The sequence below is a fragment of the Schistocerca nitens genome, chromosome 10 (genome assembly GCF_023898315.1).
Source record: "Schistocerca nitens isolate TAMUIC-IGC-003100 chromosome 10, iqSchNite1.1, whole genome shotgun sequence".
In the NCBI taxonomy this organism is placed as follows: Eukaryota; Metazoa; Arthropoda; class Insecta; order Orthoptera; family Acrididae; genus Schistocerca; species Schistocerca nitens.
In genome coordinates this window covers 70926238-70945277 of record NC_064623.1, presented here as the reverse complement: position 1 = coordinate 70945277, position 19040 = coordinate 70926238, and the positions used below count along the sequence as shown (strand labels likewise).

Below are 19040 nucleotides of genomic sequence, written 5' to 3'. Positions count from 1 at the left end.
AACTGTGGTATCGTGTTGAAGCTGCATGGGCAGCTGTACCTGTACACGCCATCGAAGCTGTGTTTGACTCAATGTCCAGGCGTATCAAGGCCGTTATTACGGCCAGAGGTGGTTGTTCTGCGTTCCGATATCTCAGAATCTATGCACCCAAATTGCGTGAAAATGTAATCACATGTCAGTGATAGTATAATATATTTGTCCAATCAATACCCGTTTATCATCTGCATTTCTTCTTGGTGTAGCAATTTTAATGGCCAGTAGTGTAGCTGCACAAACCTACCAACCAACTGTAGAATCGATTATACGCAAATCGGTGATATATTGCGTTACAAAGATGGCCTAGCAAGTTGTTTAGCAGGTGGTTATAATGTTTTGGCTCGTCAGTGTATGTTACATGTTTTTGTAACGCCAATGTAGTCCGATGATGAGGTATCACCTCGAAACATGTCGCTAAATAAATAATTTAGGTGTCAACAAATTTTGTGACTGAGAGTGGTATCTGAAAACGTTTTCGTAATTTTGATGGATCTGAGTTATGGGTAGAGCGCAGTGTGCGCGGCGTCTGTGCCACAGTAGAGCGGGTGGGGGGTGGGGGGGGGGGGGGGTGCGAGAGCAGAGGCTTGCCGCTGAGACAAAGGCGGAGCCGCCGGCCGCTAAATATAGGGCGGCCTTCCGCCTGGAATTAGAAGGACGGCGCGGCGGCCGGAAGCGGAGTGGAGCGGGGCGTCGCGACGCCGGAAGTGCCGGCGTCTCTGCCGCCACCCCCTGGTCGCAGGCGGCGCTTTTTCCGTCGCCGCCGCCCTTTAAGCCAGAGGAGACGGGATAAACACGTCCTCGCCGGAATAATGAGCCGACTACGCGGCGTCCAGCCTAGACACGCCTCGTACAGTAGCTAAAGAGGCAGCAGGCGGCTGGCCGTTTGCCGAGGCACAAAACAGCCTATGCGCCAACAGATTTCTGCGACGGGCAGAACCGCGGACCACCTCCGCGGTCTTTTTTGACGGATCCGCTCTTCCTGTCTGACAAGGGACCCCCTCGAGCGTGACGTCGCAAAAGGCCAGTGATGTTTATGGCTTTAGACGCCCCACAATATTGTCTACCACGCAGTAGGGATGCCGGTTATCGCTGAAACAACTGGTTATCGATTATATCGGTTTTTGTTTCGAAGTCACTTTAACTTTAGTGTTAAAACCGCTCAAAATAACAGGTTTCCTAAATAAGCGATGTTCCATTTTTTATTCCTTTTATTTCCAGCAGTAAAAGTAGAAATCGAACAAAGATTATGAAATATTGACTCCTTCGGTTTCAACAAATATAGTATATACGAGGTACGACAATAAAGTACTGAGACTGATGTGAAAAAAATGTTGCTCACCGTTTTAGTCAAGTTTAGTGCTGTCTCCTTCAAAGTAGTTCCCTTCTGATTGCACACTCTTTTTTCCAGCGCTTCTGCCATTGATGGTAACATTTCTGGAACTCATCTTCTGTAATATCCTCTAAGACTCTCGTCACAGCTTTTTGGACATCTTGTGTTGATTGAAAATGGGGTCCCTTGACCGCCGTTTTGACTCTTGGAAACAGAAAAAAGTCGCACGGAGCGATATCTGGTGAATAAGGTGGCTGTGGTAGTACTGAAATTTCTTTTGAGTTTAAAAATGTTCAAATGTGTGCGAAATCTTATGGGACTCAACTGCTAAGGTCATCAGTCCATGAGCTTACACACTACTTAACCTAAATTATCCTAAGGACAAACACACACACCCATGCGCGAGGGAGGACTCGAACCTCCGCCGGGACCAGCCGCACAGTCCATGACTGTACCGCCCTAGACCGCTCGGCTAATACCGCGCGGCTTTTGAGGTTAAAAATTGCTCTACTGACAGAGCAGTATGGGATGGCGCATTATCATGATGCAGAATCCAATTATCAGCAATGTTGACACGAAGAACACTTTCTAAAATTTCTTTGTAGTAATATTGGTTTACTGTTTGTTCAGGAGGCACTCACTCTTTATGAACAATTCCCTTGGAATCAAAGAAGCACACAAGCATGCATTTCACTTTTGGCTTTGACATGCGAGCTTTTTTTGGTCCGGGTGATCCCTTTGAGCACCATTGCGAACTTTGGCGTTTTGTCTCTGGATCGTACTGGAAAAACCAACTTCCATCATCAGTGATAACATGTGTCAACAACTCTGGATTGATTTCCGTTTGCTCTAACAGATCGGCTGTCACATTTTTCCGTGTTTCTCGCTGTTGTGGTGTGCGATTTTTTTCACAAATCTTTCTCACACAAAGATCTTCAGTTATTATTAAAGGAACCGTTTCTCGATTGATGTTCAGTTTTTCTGCAATCATTTTCATAGATAATCTTCCATCCAGATCGTACGAGTTCACGCAACGCAGTCCGTCTTCAACATCGTTCTGCCTTCACTAAACATTTTATGCCAATGAAAAACTTGAGCTCTTGACGTAACCTCCTCTCCAAAAGCCTTCCCTAAGTTTACTGTAAGTTGTCATCGCATTTTCACCCAATTTAACGGAAAAAGTAGTGGCATACCGTTGCGCAATATTGTGCGGTACCATTTCCGCGACAATAGACACGAACATGTGTTAACTTATTACAGCACAACTCACGACTGAGCGGTTGCATCGATGTGCCGCTTGGACTAGAAGCAGCTTATAGACCAAGGTCAAAGATATTGTGCCTACGGAAGCCTGCAGGGTTGCCACATGTTGCAAAGAAAATCAGTTTCATTACCTTATTGTCGCACCTCGTATAGTATTAAATTAAATAGGCAAATACACTGAAGCGCCAAAGAAACTGTTATAGGCATGCATACTGAAATACAGAGATGTAAACAGGCAGAATACGGCGCTACGATCGGCAACGCCTGTGTAAGACAAGTGTCCGATGCCGTTGTTAGATCGGTTACTGCTACTACAATGGCTGGTTATCATGATTTAAGTGAGTCTGAGCGTGGTGTTATAGTCGGCGCACGATTGATCGGACACAGCATTTCAAAGGTAGCGATGAAGTAGGGATTTTCCTGTACGACCATGTCACAAGTGTACCGAAAATATCAGGAATCCGGTAAGACATCAAATTTCCGACATCGCTGCTGTCGGAGAAAGATCCTGCAAGAACAGACCAGCGACAACTGAATACTTCCAATCCTTCCGCAAACTGCTGCAGATTTCAATGATGGGCCATCAACAAGTGTCAGCGTGCGAACCATTCAACGAAACATCATCGCTATGGGATTTCAGGACCAAAGGCCCACTCGTGTACCCTTCAAGATTTGCGCCTCGCCTGAGCCCGTCTACACCGAAATTGGACTGTTGATGACTGGGAACATGTTGTTTGTTCAGACGAGTCTCGTTTTAAATTGTACCGAGTGGATGGACATGTACGGGTATGGAGAGAACCTGATGAATCCATGAACCCTGCGTGTCAGCAGGGGACTGTTCAAGCTGGTGGAGGCTCTGTAATAGTGTTGGGCGTGATATGGGACTCCTGACACGTCTAGATACGACTCTGACAGGTGACACGTACGTAAACATCCTGTCTGATCACCTGCATCCTGTCCCTTGTGCATTCCGACGGACTTGGTCAATTCCATCAAAACAATGCGACACCCCACACGTCCAGAATTGCTACAGAGTGGCTCCAGGAACGCTCTTCTGAGCTTAAACACTTTCGCTGGCCACCAGACTGCCCAGACACGAATATTATTGAACATATCTCCGATCCCTTGCAACATGCTGTTCAGAAGAGATCTCCAACCCCTCGTACTCTTACGGATTTGTGGACAGACCTGTAGGATTCATGGTGTCAATTCCTTCCAGCACTATTTCTGACATTAGTCGAATCCATGCCACGTCGTATTGCGGCAGTCCTGCGTGCTCGCGAGGGCCCTACATGATATTAGGCAGTTTCTTTGGCTCTTCAGTGTAAAAGGAAACTTATTCCGTTCCCGCCGTTCGCTGCTTCTCTTGAAAAGTGATAACTGGTTGAATAACACAGAAAACTCCAGTCTTCTCCTACTGATTCTAATTTTTTGAAACTTTGCTCAAGGAACATATTGTAATCGGCTATCATACCACTATTTCGGCGTTACGAATAATCAGTGCTAAAGGGATAAAACTGAGATTGAAGAACTCTGTTTTTCGTGTTAATTTTCAAGGTCTACAAGCAGATAAAGGCATATTATGTAAACACACCTCTTTTTATCGTAAACTATAAATGAATTATTAAGTTTCAAGTTTTCTCCTCATACAATGTCGCAAGTTTCTTCTGGCTCTCCACGTTTTCCAACTTTTAAGGCAAATGGAGCGCTCCACTGCATTTCCAGGCAAGGGATGGTGTCACTCTGGAATACAGCTAATGTCCAACAACGACGATGAGAAACTGCCATATAGACCAGATGGGACAAGTCTCGCACACTGATGTACACGCGTATCATATAATAGGCCACACCACGTGGCAACACGTACGTTATTGTCTCAGCAGTGCTGTACCAGTCAACGGCCTCGTCGCAGTGGTAACACCGGTTCCCGTCAGATCACCGAAGTTAAGCGCTGTCGGGCTGGGCTAGCACTTGGATGGGTGACCATCCCGTCTGCCGAGCGCTGTTGGCAAGCGGGGTGCACTCAGCCCTTGTGAGGCAAACTGAGGAGCTACTTGGCTGAGAAGTAGTGGCTCCGGTCTCGTAAACTGATATACGGCCTGGAGAGCGGTGTGCCCCTCCATAACCACACACATTCCGTGACGCCTGTGATCTGAGGATGACACGGCGGCCGGTCGGTACCGTTGGGCCTTCCAGGGCCTGTTCGGACGGAAGGGAGTGCTGTACCACTTCCTGTGCCATCTCTTTGTTACTCGTTACTGCTGGGATTGTTATTAAAACAGCAATGATTGGTTCTCCTATTTCCTATTATAATGCAATTTTCAAAGCAACGCAAATTGTACGATTTTTTTTATGAAAGGTTTAGTTAAAAACCGAAGATTTTGTGACTAATTGATATTTGTGTTTTGTACTCGGTTATTAATAAATAATAAAAACCACCTGTTATAAACGAGGCCAAACAATTAGCGAAAAAACCGGTAATTCACAACTTAAGGGGAGCCGGAGGTGGTCAAATCCAAAAAATTACGATTTTCTTTTTTTGCTACCGAAAATTAATTGGAACATTCCTCTTTAATATAAACTTTGAATTATTTTTCTACTCGCCCTAGAAGTGGAGTTATTACCATTTTCCCCCACGCCTGCAGAGGAAATGGGCGGCCACTGAATGCATCTAACACCCTCTCGTGACTTCCTGGCGAACTGCTTGGGATTTTCTCGGCCTGTTACGCATACAGCGCCTTATGTTACGCATACAGCGAGTGTGCAAGGGTTGTCTACATTGTTTTCTGTGACAAAAATTACCCGTATTTCCTTACAGCTTACTCCTATTTTCCTCAGAATTTCGAACATCTTTCTCCATTTAATATTGTCGTACACTTTTGTTCTGGTTACGATGTCACGTTTTAGTAACCGTGTATATAAGAAGAGGAAGAACGTAGGGAAAAGTCCCGCCTTTGTATAAGGTGTTAAAATAACAATAAAGAAAAAAAAAAAAATAGGGAAAAGAAAATTAACACTAATACCAAGTTGCGATAGTACAATGAATAAGAGCGCGGAACATCGTCTCTTTGCTGTTTACCGTTTCGAATTAGTTCAGTGTTGCGCCTGTTGTTGGTAGTATTATACTTCTTGTGTAAAGCGGGTAATATGCAGTATGTACAAGAATCAGGAGGGAACAATAAAACCAATTTTTCATGACTTAGCACAGCCAGAATTGTTACACAAATGTCGCCACGGAAAGACGCAGAATCCTAATGAGAGCGTAAACAATTTGATTTGGAAAGTGATTCCTAAAAGGGCGTTTGTAAGCATAAAAACACTACACTTTGGCATTTATGATGCAATAGCAACCTACAACCAAGGGAACAGTGTGAAGTGTGAAGTTCTGAAGGCATTAGGATTTACATCTGGGGTGAATACTGTACGAGCACAAAGAAATATTGACAGAGAAAGGATAAGAGGAGCAGAAAGAAGAGAAAGGCATATGAAGTATGATGGAACAACAGGCCAGAAAAGAAGACAGAAGAGGAAGCTTTTGGAGGATGAAGAAGAAGACCCTGATAATCCATCCTACAGTGCAGGAATGAATTGAGAAACTTTGATAGCCATTTCCCGTAAATCAGAATTTTTCGAATATAAGGAACATTTTCTCAAAATCCACTCAAGCTAGAGAGATAAAATTTTTATACAGCACTCCTAGTGGTCAAACGTACATTGTAACACAGCCATTTGGCAATATGTTCACTAGTTTCATTTCAGTTTAATTATAAAACAATTATTTGTAAAAAAATTTGGGTCATTAATAAAAAAATAATTGGAAGGAAACTAGAAAAGGTACTCCAAAATCCCTCTGTCATAACTGCAATACTAAACCACTCTATACGTAAAAAAAATTCAAATTTTTCTATTTGGTAGTTTATTCATAAATGTTCCTCAAACTTAGTGATTTTAACATGGGCAGCATAGGCACCTCCGGCTCCCCTTAAAAATCGGTACCGGTTTTAACCGGTCGGTTTTTCTCAACCACAATATTGTCCGCTAATGGCAACAGGGGGACAAAGGTATCCAATGGTGAGCACAGCTTGAGGCTACGGAGCGTAGTTAACTGCTTAGTCGTCGAGTAACTCACAACAGGGCTACAGTGCTGGTGGTGTTGATACAAAGCAGAGGAACGGCAGCGATAAACAAAGCAAACATTGCATTATATCCACAATAACAGTTGATCTTTGAAACTCGTATGTCCACTTTACTGTCAAATATACCTCTGTCTGAAATTGTTGATAAGCAAGCTTAATAGATTCTATTACTGGAAGTAGCGTTCTCGTAACCGTATTGATCTAAGATTATTCTTGAATTACGACCAAGATCGAGTTTACAGTCAAGCAAATAAATAAATAAATAAAATAAAAATAAAATAAAATAAAAATAAATTGTTTCGCTGTATTGTCAAAAGTCACGGGCGGAGTGGCCGCGCGGTTTGAGGCGCCATGTCACGGACTGCGCGGCCCCTGCCGCCGGAGGTTCGAGTCCTCCCTCGGGTATGGGTGTGTGTGTTGATCAGCATCAGTTAGTTTAAGTAGTGTGTAAGTCTAGGGACCGATGACCTAAGCAGTTTGGTCCCTTAGGAATCCACACACATTTGAACATCGGACAAGGGACACTTTGAGTGCCAGGTCGCAAAATGCCAACTAGATTTACGGAATTCCGCCATGCAACCACTACAGAGGGCGGCACTGGAGATATCCACTGGTGCACACAACATGAGATACGGAGCGAATTTGAACTGCTTAATCGACGAGTAACTCACAACAGTGCGGTGTTAGTACAAAGCGACGATAAACAAAGCAAACATAGCACTGTGCCTACAACAGTTACCGCAGTTGACATTTCGTCAGAAAGGTACTCAAGAGTGAGAAGGAAGTGGCAGATGAAATATTAGCGTTTCTGCAAGATGATGATGATGTTTGGTTTGTGGGGCACTTAACAGCGCGGTTATCGGCGCCCGTACAAATTCCCAACCTTTCCGAGTCCAGCCTCGCCACTTTCATGAATGATGATGAAATGAGGAGGACAACACAAACATCCAGTCAACTCGAGGCAGGTGAAAATTCCTGACGCTGCCGCGAATCCAACCCGGGACCCCTGTGCTCGGGAAGCGAGAACGCGACCGCGAGCTGTTAGCTCTGCAAGATGAGTCAGTGGAATGTAAGGTGTTGTATACGCTCGACTGTGCGGACAATGTACCTGAGGATAGAATGACGAGGAGACGTGATTAACAAGTGAAAGTGATACCGAAGCATGTGCCGAGACATGTAGTTCACCACCGTTGTCGGACAGGGAGACACAGATCCCGTCTCCAGTGAAACGTAGAGAGGACAATAGTCGTCCATGGAGCGGGTACTAAACATAATTGCGTACATGGAACGTCATCCGCAGCATAGTAAAAAGCCATTTATCGAGTAACACCGCAGCAATATGACCGTGTAGTGCATCAGAAAGAGTACGGGTGTTCAACGGACAAGACGCACTCGTCGCAAAAACTAGTGTTTGCGCGTTTCTAGGATGGTCGACGCAATTTACAAGATGTGCACGGTAGTGACCTACTACTCAGTAAACATCAAATTGCGCGCGATGTACATTACAGTGTGACTTGATCCATTATAAATGGTTTTTGAAAGCCTGCGACTGTAGATACAATAGGTTTGTTTATAAATAAATAAATCTTCTGCTACCAGTCACGATTTTCTTTATTTTACTATTCGCACGACGCGTTTCGAGAAATAATTCCCATTTTCAAGTGCGTTTTTTTGATGCGTGTTAAGCCATTTCTTTTGATGTTGTCAGTGTGTGTGAGTCTGCTTCATTTTGTTGACTTTTACTGTAATACATAAGAAACGCGATTTTTAGATGGGTATCGATTCTTCTGTGAGGTTAGTGACTAAAGCTTGAGAACAATTTGTACTTACAGTTTTCTAATTTTACAGTTACAGTTACAGTTAGAAAACTGTAAGTACAAATTGTTCTCAAGCTTTAGCCACTAACCTCACAGAAGAATCGATACCCATCTAAAAATCGCGTTTCTTATGTATTACAGTAAAAGTCAACAAAATGAAGCAGACTCACACACACTGACAACATCAAAAGAAATGGCTTAACACACATCAAAAAAACGCACTTGAAAATGGGAATTATTTCTCGAAACGCGTCGTGCGAATAGTAAAATAAAGAAAATCGTGACTGGTAGCAGAAGATTTATTTATTTATAAACAAACATATTATATTACATTACAGTGATTTCAAGGGAAGCAGTGGATGGTCGCACAACTTCAGACAGCGCTTCAGGATTGCAAGATGTGAGGTCAAACAAAGCATCAACTTGACGATGCACAGTGAACTGCGGAATCGACCCGAAAACTTGCAGATGAGATAACAAACTTGTCGAATCGTTCAGTAAAGAATTTATTTTCAACTCCGACCAGTCTCGATTCGAAGAGGAAATGCATATGAAAGAAACCCTGAAAATTAGAGATACCTGGAGAGTTGTATCAAGATCAACTAAAAGCAATGCCTTAACGCATTCGTCTACAATTATGCCGGCTGTTAATGTTAATTAGGATGGCAAATTGTTGCACGGTAGATAGTTCTTTATTGCGCTGCGAGAAGTTGGAGGTGCTGTGCTCCCTACTATTCTTTCTCGTGGCGTGATCTTGCAAGGACAGTAGAGAATATTTACGTCACAGCAAGCAAGAGCGTAAAAATGGGCGTAAGAGAACTATAATTGTGGAACGCACTGCTTTTGACCAGTATCTGGTCAAAATAACTTACTTATCCTCGATTCCTGGTCTGCATATAAAAATATACTCCTTTACAGCAAACTATCTGTGGTGTCACCGCCAGACACCACACTTGCTAGGTGGTAGCCTTTAAATCGGCCGCGGTCCGGTAGTATACGTCGGACCCGCGTGTCGCCACTGTCAGTGATTGCAGACCGAGCGCCGCCACACGGCAGGTCTAGAGAGACTTCCTAGCACTCGCCCCAGTTGTACAGCCGACTTTGCTAGCGATGGTTCACTGACAAATTACGCTCTCATTTGCCGAGACGATAGTTAGCATAGCCTTCAGCTACGTCATTTGCTACGACCTAGCAAGGCGCCATTATCATTTGCTATTTGTCTTGTGATGCATGTACCGTCAGACCGATGTTCACCAATTATGGATTAAAGTTAAGTATTCCAGAAGCTACGTACCTTTTTTGCTAGTCTCAATTCCTTGTCATTTTCCAGACCTCACGCCAGCCTGCGTGAGCTTAAACGCGTGCCCGTCCTAGTGGATTGGCTGTCTTGCCAGTCCACAAAACTATCTCTCCTGAGAAGTGTGTGACGTTGCAATTCATACCACCTGGAACCATTGTACAAATTCAGCTTCTGAATGTTTTTTCTGTGCCTATAAAACGTAGTATCGCGCTATCTGCAGCTACACCTTAAAGGACAGCCACTTTCACGATAAACTCCTCAACAGACTGTTTCACATTCGGTCGTATGCATTCACATTCCATCAGTTCTCATCACCCCGTCAGACCAATATGATTCCACATGCATTCTCCAATAAGAGTGGGCGCTCCCAACCGACGTTGTTGGAGCGAACATTTGTTATCACCGTGGCGCGCCATTATGTCATTCGGTTCTCATGGTGGAAGTTAATGGTTTGTTTTGAACATTTCTTGAATGTCGACGATGTCCATTTTGTGACATGTAATACATACATCCCGCAGAAAGCTGATCTCTGCACCTCCCCGCCACTCAGTCTGTGGTTCTCCCGATGCCCATGGTGAGTTATTACCAGCTAATATTTTTCCTGTCATAACTGTTAACACAAAACTTTCGGGTGAGCGTTACTAAGGAATGAATTTGTCACAGTCAGCGAGTTCCTTGTGTGGCCGTTCGTATTCACAAAGCTGTATCCCCCCCGTCACGTTCAGTCTCTCACGTGAAATCCGTAACACCAATTAATCACCTATCTTGATAAGTTTCAAATGTGCTGTAGAGGAACATGTCCTGAGTACCTGACGCTAGCGCCTTTTCATCCTACAGCCCATAGTTTTCGACAAAATCGATGTATAATTTCTGTGCGTACCATTCATACCTGTAACGTGAACAGTGTTTGGACAAAAACTGCTGAGGTCATCGGTCAAGCGGAAGTAAAACAGCGGCTAATGTTCACGGCTGACGTTACAGATTCGACTCCCACCCGTATACTTGTTTCTTTTATTATATTTTTCAGCCTACAATTTATCATCAAATAGTTAATGCCGTGCAAAATTATTCGGAAACACTTATTTTCTCTGTAGTTCAAAATGGTTCAAATGGCTATGAGCACTATGGGACTTAACGTCTCAGGTCATCAGTCCCCTAGAACTTAGAACTACTTAAACCTAACTAACCTAAGGACATTACACACATCCATGCCCGAGGCAGGAGTCGAACCTGCGACCGTAGCGGTCGCGCAGTTCAAGACTGTAGCGTTTAGAACCGCTCGGCCACCCCGGCCGGCTTTCTCTGTAGTCACCTCATGAATAAATCAATCATTAGGGCAAACTTTCTTCAAATGTGTATTCCGTTCGTGGTTCGTAAATTTTGAAATACACCTTGTGGAAATAAAATAAAAACGAGTTACCGTGAAGGAATTATCCGAATGGGACGGAAATCGGTAGATGTGACGCACAAGTACAGACAAACAGATGACTAGTGTTTCAGAAGAATTGAATGAGTTATTGCAGAGAAACAGCTTCACAAACTGAGCATCTCAATAACACGTTTGTACAGCTCTGGCCCTAATGCAGTCAGTTATTCACCTTGGCATTGATTGATAAAATTTCCAAGATGCTACTCCAGGCGGGAGTAGAATGAAATGTGCGCAATGGAAAATAATAGACGTTAAAATGAACATTTGGCCCCATCTGACTAACCCCTGAAGCAGATCGTAGGATCTCTTAATGGACTTCAACATATAACTTACAACCTAAACATAAATCAATTATTAAGGCAACTACTACTACTACTAAACGTTGTTCCTGCTTATATATTTATTGGAGATTAAAAAACCTTTTATATTACAAAGTTTGCATTTCCTAAGTAAAATTACTAATCAACTGCCCAACTCTGCCCCTTATTATGACTGCCCGATCGAATTTCAATAACGCGAAATGACTGACATCATCTACGCCTCTACGTACCAAACACTAGAAGACGCTACTTTCAAACATGATCTACGGTGGTGTGGAACCTCAGTAAAAATAAACTAACATGATCACAGCTGTTTAGCTTTATAGCCCTAATAAGCCGAAGCATTTAGCAATATCACCGTCTGCACTGTGTCTGGTGCGTCAAAGTGATGGTTCTCGTACTCGTCTGCGTCGATGGAAGAACTCCAGCCACAAAACAAAAACTCTTTCAAACACTAGGACGGCAGAAGGCGGTCCTCTGACTAGTATACTCTAATACTGTCTTCTCCTCTCTGTGTTCTACAGACGAGAAACGCGAACTCCCAGCCACAAGGACCGAGTTCAGGTAACGTCTCAACGTAAGTATAGACAGAGGAAGTGCTCGCAATTACTGAACGCTGCGTACTCAACGACGACTTCCAACCCGGAGGTGAAGACCAGAATCGTATAGGTTCGCAACAGTACGGTGCCTGACTGTTCTAACTACACTCCTGGAAATTGAAATAAGAACACCGTGAATTCATTGTCCCAGGAAGGGGAAACTTTATTGACACATTCCTGGGGTCAGATACATCACATGATCACACTGACAGAACCACAGGCACATAGACACAGGCAACAGAGCATGCACAATGTCGGCACTAGTACAGTGTATATCCAACTTTCGCAGCAATGCAGGCTGCTATTCTCCCATGGAGACGATCGTAGAGATGCTGGATGTAGTCCTGTGGAACGGCTTGCCATGCCATTTCCACCTGGCGCCTCAGTTGGACCAGCGTTCGTGCTGGACGTGCAGACCGCGTGAGACGACGCTTCATCCAGTCCCAAACATGCTCAATGGGGGACAGATCCGGAGATCTTGCTGGCCAGGGTAGTTGACTTACACCTTCTAGAGCACGTTGGGTGGCACGGGATACATGCGGACGTGCATTGTCCTGTTGGAACAGCAAGTTCCCTTGCCGGTCTAGGAATGGTAGAACGATGGGTTCGATGACGGTTTGGATGTACTGTGCACTATTCAGTGTCCCCTCGACGATCACCAGTGGTATACGGCCAGTGTAGGAGATCGCTCCCCACACCATGATGCCGGGTGTTGGCCCTGTGTGCCTCGGTCGTATGCAGTCCTGATTGTGGCGCTCACCTGCACGGCGCCAAACACGCATACGACCATCATTGGCACCAAGGCAGAAGCGACTCTCATCGCTGAAGACGACACGTCTCCATTCGTCCCTCCATTCACGCCTGTCGCGACACCACTGGAGGCGGGCTGCACGATGTTGGGGCGTGAGCGGAAGACGGCCTAACGGTGTGCGGGACCGTAGCCCAGCTTCATGGAGACGGTTGCGAATGGTCCTCGCCGATACCCCAGGAGCAACAGTGTCCCTAATTTGCTGGGAAGTGGCGGTGCGGTCCCCTACGGCACTGCGTAGGATCCTACGGTCTTGGCGTGCATCCGTGCGTCGCTGCGGTCCGGTCCCAGGTCGACGGGCACGTGCACCTTCCGCCGACCACTGGCGACAACATCGATGTACTGTGGAGACCTCACGCCCCACGTGTTGAGCAATTCGGCGGTACGTCCACCCGGCCTCCCGCATGCCCACTATACGCCCTCGCTCAAAGTCCGTCAACTGCACATACGGTTCACGTCCACGCTGTCGCGGCATGCTACCAGTGTTAAAGACTGCGATGGAGCTCCGTATGCCACGGCAAACTGGCTGACACTGACGGCGGCGGTGCACAAATGCTGCGCAAGTAGCGCCATTCGACGGCCAACACCGCGGTTCCTGGTGTGTCCGCTGTGCCGTGCGTGTGATCATTGCTTGTACAGCCCTCTCGCAGTGTCCGGAGCAAGTATGGTGGGTCTGACACACCGGTGTCAATGTGTTCTTTTTTCCATTTCCAGGAGTGTATAAACTCTCCTGAGACCAAAGACAGCAAGTCCATCTGTACCAACAAAGCTGATACCGAGCGACCGTCACACATGATCGCTCACAGCGGAAGACCTCGTCTCCCCACCGCTGGCTTCCCAGCAAGGCTCGACTCCCCACCATCGTAATTCCGAAAACGAATCATATTCCCGAAACCACGGAATATTTTCCCTCTCTACAGATTATTCCGAACGCCTACCAACCATATTTTAGTCTTTTGTCGTCCAGCGCGGAAAGTTTGCGAGGAAGTCCCTATGCTCATACAATGGTGCGCTTCTGAGTAAAAATCCTTGGAAATAACCCAGCCTGCGTGGTTTGCGACGTGCCGCTTCTTCGTTCCTCTCACCTGCGTCCAAGATTTGCAGAGTTCGGAAGTATTATCCGGTTATCCTTCCGGCCCTACTACAGTAGCGGCCGATAGCAGCCGGTCGCCCCTTTGTGCCTTCGCGCTCAGGTGTCACGACTGTCCGTCTTGGCACTTCAGCCGGCCGCTGTGGCCGAGCGGTTCTAGGCGCTTCAGTCCGGAACCGCGCGACTGCTACGGTCGCAGGTTCGAATCCTGCCTCGGGCATGTATGTGTGTGGTGTCCTTAGGTTAGTTAGGTTTAACTAGTTCTAAGTTCTAGGGGACTGATGACCTCAGATGTTAAGTACCATAGAGCTCAGAACCATTTGAGCCAATCTCGAGTTGTCCTCGGATGATACCCCATATGTGCTCGATAGGAGGCAGATCTGATGATCGATCAGGCCAAGGCACCATGTCGATACTCTGTAGAGCATGCTGGGTTAGTAGCATGCTGGTAGTTGTCCTGTTGGAATTCTGTGCACGAATGGCTGTGCAACAAGTCGAGTCGTCAGAGTGAGGTATGATACGTGTTACAAAGCGGACACAATGGGAAGGACCAGGCCCCTTTGCTTTTTTCTTTTATCACTCGTTTATTACGTCAGAGAAATACACATTTTAAGACAAAATTTAACTACACGAAATATTGCTCGCAGTAAAGGTTAACATAAGCAGTGACAAAACTTAGTTCTCTTAAGGGTTTCTGCTGGCAACAAATTTTAAGGAGCAAATGTAAGGTTTATATCAATTGAGCTCAAACATGTAGCTAGTGATTGAATCACGACACAGGCACTTTAACAATTTCGGCAACAAATAAATAGCGTGAATTTGTAGTCACAGTAACCAACTAATCAAGAGCCTTGCCATTGAATAAGCAGTAGGCCATTTGGAACGAATTAGCAACACCCAGCAGCTAGGGGAGTTAACACCAACAGTCCTTAAATGTCTTCCTCCCCATTAAATAAACAAACTTACAGTAATTAAATGAATAACAAATCAAACACACTACGCTCGACTCAAACTCTTCAGTGGAAGCCAAGCCAAAATGAAGATTCCATTAACTGACTAGCACTGAAGTCACACTAAAGCTCGTCTCTGTGTTCCCAGACACACATGGGGCAAACTTATACAAGACAAGATTTTGAAGGGAGCACATCAGTAAAAGCGGCAGTGGAGCTAACTCGTGCCACTGAAAATTAAGGTACTAGACCGAGGCACAAGGTGGTATACAATGAGGTTGCCTTAGTGCTATACTGCGCTCCAAAATACTAATTCAAATGGCCAATGCAAAATTAAGTGCACATAAACCAGCATTAATTAACGAGGAGCGACACCAGGTCGCTCGGAGGGATGACAACACTTGATTGAAAAGACGAATGCCGGAGGCTGCAGTACCATCAAACACCTTCTCCGAGTTTTAACCAGGAGTCACTTCCCGCTGTACAAGTAAACATTTAACCAAGCACACGGAAGGAACCCCAAAGAGAAAATTCAAATGTTGTTGTTGTCTTCAGTCCTGACACTGGTTTGATGCAGCTCTCCATGCAACTCTATCCTGTGCAAGCTTCTTCATCTCCCAGTACTTACTGCAACCTACATCCTTCTGAATCTGCTTAGTGTATTCATCTCTTGGTCTCCCTCTACGATTTTTACCCTCCACTCTGCCCTCCAATGCTAAATTTGTGATCCCTTGATGCCAAACCCCCAAAAGATTATAAAGGACAGGGAACCCCAACTATTTAAATTTAAAAGAATTAGCTCTCCCCAAAGGCAGTGTAAACGCTAAGGCCACACTTAAGAGGCCACCTGAATTGGTTACAAAAAGTCTTATACATTTGCTCCTTTTCTTTAAAGAAACACAAGGCTGCTTAACTTCTGCTGGACGTCCGGTATGGCTCGTGTAGGGTACACCAGGCAGCAACCCAAGCTAGGCGGTCGCAAGGCACGGCGAGCAAAATCAGGAGAGCAGACTGGCAGCCAGCCAACACATATCCTCCACCCTGAACCGGCAGACCGCGTACAACCAACTCCACATATACGTGGTGAAATCGTGGCGGGCGGCATCAAACGAGTTAGGTGGCCGGTGACAGTAAAAAACAGTAAAAAAAAATGTGTCTCACCTGAAAACACAGGAACCTTTAGCCCTGGTCAGGCTCTCTCTTTTTGCAGGTGACGTACCGACTGAGGCTTTAAAGCTGCATACGAATGCCCACTGGCGGTGTGGAATCAGCACAGTGCTGACGAGTCGTTGAAGAGCGAGAAGAAAGAAAGCGAAGAGAGTTGAGTGCAGCAGAGGAGCCAGCAGGTGGAGAGCGGCCCTCCGGCACGTACTGGCCGCAGGGCTCCGAGGGCCGAAGGGCCGACGCTGTCTCTGTGCCGTCTCCGCAAAAGTATACGGCTTCTCCACAGCCCAACTAAATAAACCTGCTCGTACTGTTTTGACCAAACTAAGACCTGAGCGAAGCGAAAATGAACGCGACGAGGGCAATGAGAGTCGCGTTCAATGAATCTGAAAGTAAAATTCTTCATTTGTGTGGCCATATTGTCCATAGTTGCTTTACAATTCCCGAGGGTATTTTCGTTCTGTGGTTACAACTACAAGGAAATGTAGATGCCGTGTTTCTTGACTTCCGCAAGGCGTTCGATACAGTTCCCCACAGTCGTTTAATGAACAAAGTAAGAGCATATGGACTATCAGACCAATTGTGTTTTTGGTTTGAAGAGTTCCTAGATAACAGAACGCAGCATGTCATTCTCAATGGAGAGAAGTCTTCCGAAGTAAGAGTGATTTCAGGTGTGCCGCAGGGGAGTGTCGTAGGACCGTTGCTGTTCACAATATACAAAAATGACCTTGTGGATGACATCGGAAGTTCACTGAGGCTTTTTGCGGATGATGCTGTGGTATATCGAGAGGTTGTAACAATGGAAAATTGTACTGAAATGCAGGAGGATCTGCAGCGAATTGACGCATGGTGCAGGGAATGGCAATTGAATCTCATTGTAGACAAGTGTAATGTGCTGCGAATACATAGAAGGAAAGATCCATTATCATTTAGCTACAAAATAGCAGGTCAGCAACTGGAAGCAGTTACTTCCATAAATTATCTGGGAGTACACATTAGGAGCGATTTAAAATGGAATGATCATATAAAGTTGATCGTTGGTAAAGCAGATTCCAGACTGAGATTCATTGGGAGAATCCTAAGGAAATGCAATCCGAAAACAAAGTAAGTAGGTTACAGTACGCTTGTTCGCCCACTGCTTGAATACTGCTCAGCAGTGTGGGATCCGTACCAGATAGGGTTGGTAGAAGAGATAGAGAAGATCCAACGGAGAGCAGCGCGCTTCGTTACAGGATCATTTAGTAATCGCGAAAGCGTTACGCAGATGATAAATAAACTCCAGTGGAAGACTCTGCAGGAGAGACGCTCAGTAGCTCGGTACAGGCTTTTGTCAAAGTTTCGAGAACATACCTTCACCGAAGAGTCAAGCAGTATATTGCTCCCTCCTACGTATATCTCGCGAAGAGACCATGAGGATAAAATCAGAGAGATCAGAGCCCACACAGAGGCATACCGACAATCCTTCTTTCCACGAACAATACGAGACTGGAATAGAAGCGAGAACCGATAGAGGTACCTAAGGTACCCTCCGCCACACACCGTCAGGTGGCTTGCGGAGTATGGATGTAGATGTAGATATATGACGAGGTATCTGTTCTTTCGGACATGTCATATATAGTTAAGGCTAACCGGCCATTGACCTTCTTCTTCTGTGCTGGATGCACACGCATTGCCCGAACTCTTACGGGACTCGATAATATTGTCTGCCGCGAGTAATGAGTGTAATGGGCAGGGGCACGACGCATGTAGTGTGTTGACATTAAGTTGGGAATGTGGGTCTCACGGGGAGCGTGCAAGGGATAAATCCCTGCAGTCGCACTATCATCTGTGCCCGCGGTGGCTCAGATGGATAGAGCGTCTGCCATGTAAGCAGGAGATCCCGTGTTCGAGAGCCGGTCAGTGCACACATTTTCAACTGTCCCCGTTGATGTACATCAACGCCTGTTGACAGCTTAGGATCTTGATTTAATTATGATTTCATACGAGAAAATGCTTGGGTTTTTTTCCCCACCAGACACATTTCTCTTTATTGAGGGACAACACCATCAATGATCTGTAATGAAAGATATTTACAATTTGATTTGTTTTTAAGATCGAAAAACAGTTCGTTAACAGTTTGTTAGTTTTCACTTACGGTCATTTCTGCTTGGTTTCTCGCCTACATCGGGACTTGCCGTCTACTAGCACGTCTTTGGTGTTTTTCTTCGCAATACACTGAACGATTAGTCTAAATTTTAGTTGTTCCGCAGAACCATGCATTTCTTACGTTTTACACAGCACACTTTATCGCACACAACTGTTTCCTGTTTAGTTTTAAACTTCTAAGTGTGTGCTGGGTTTTCTAGTGTTGCCAACATAACATTGCTACTAGTTTGTCTTTGACATATACTACTTTTAGTTAATTGTATATGCGTTATTCTATTTAACTATTTTACTTTGTATATATATATATATTCAGTGGAAGAGTAACGAAGGACAAGTTTTTTAAATATGTTTTAGGTGTGTGAGGGAGAAGCAATTATGAGTGGACATAAGTGTATAGTAGTGTGGAAGTGTGAGTTGGGGAATAAGTGAGGAGCAAGAAATTAAATTAAATTAGGAGCGGGGGGGGGGGGGGTTAGGTGGAAGAGGATGAAGGATAGAAAAGGCTCTCCTCTTTTTCATGTAATTTTTTCGGTTATTTCATATAGTGTCTGGTTTCCAGTTTTTATTTGTTCCACATACACATTTTGTTTTAATTCTTTGTGTATGTGGTGAATTTTTACATACACAAAGCGTTAATACAAAATAAACAGCTG

General features: G+C 45.0%; 1 pseudogene; it reads left to right on the top strand.

Moving 5' to 3' along the window:
• The first annotated feature begins 4522 nt into the window (after positions 1-4522).
• Positions 4523-4640, top strand: LOC126210965 (5S ribosomal RNA; annotated as a pseudogene).
• The last annotated feature ends 14400 nt before the right edge of the window (positions 4641-19040 follow it).